Genomic DNA, 883 nt, shown 5'->3' with positions numbered 1-883 from the left:
TTGTAAAGTTTATAAAACCAATGATTGGACAAACATTACTATTTCTGTGTGCACATTTTTGTAATTAGTCATGGTTATCATAGATTAGCTGGGCTAACGGTTAGCTACCTGTTTAACTTTAATAACTCAGTGACTCAATAAACGCTCCATGAAAAAATATTTTCTCCAGCGGATATCTGAGTTCCAACATGACTGAGCTAACTGGAGTAGTTTCATGTCGTGTCCCACAACGGGAGGGTTTTAACAGCTGACGTCCTGCTGTTAGCTTAGCTACCGTTAGCTTAGCTACCGCCGTTAGCTTAGCTACCATTAGCTTAGCTACCGTTAGCTTAGCTACCGTTAGCTGCCCCTGTCAGCTGAGCCACTGATGCTTTCTAGACACGGTGATTCCCCCAAACTGAATAAATACAACACATAGCAACACAAAACACACACACAGAAATAGTAATGTTTCTTCAGTCATTTCAGATTTGTCTAAACGGTGATAGGACGTGAAAAATATGATATATAGCTAAACTTTCGTTCGTTACTATTGATCTCATTCACATTACAGCTGGTTTTCTACCAGGAAGTAGAATGTAAACAACAAGGAGATTCGGTCTATATGAATGTATAATGACTGAACTGTGATTGACAGGCCGTCTGCTGCCCAGCAACACTCCCCCTCTCCTCCACCAATAGAGAGGAGTGTGTGTGTGTGTGTGTGTGTGTGAGTGTGTGTGTGTGTGTGTGTGTGTGTGTGTGTGTGTGTGTGTGTGTGTGTGTGTGTGTGTGTGTGTGTGTGTGTGTGTGTGTGTGTCGGTGCTGCAGCTATTTCAGCCTAGAGGTCGTTCACTCTGTCGGACAAACAACAGATAAACACACTGACATTTAGAGGAGGCAC

Source organism: Trachurus japonicus, chromosome 19, assembly GCF_045865225.1.
Source record: "Trachurus japonicus isolate A0001 chromosome 19, Traja_1.0".
NCBI classification, from domain to species: domain Eukaryota; kingdom Metazoa; phylum Chordata; class Actinopteri; order Carangiformes; family Carangidae; genus Trachurus; species Trachurus japonicus.
This window is presented reverse-complemented; position numbering follows the sequence as displayed.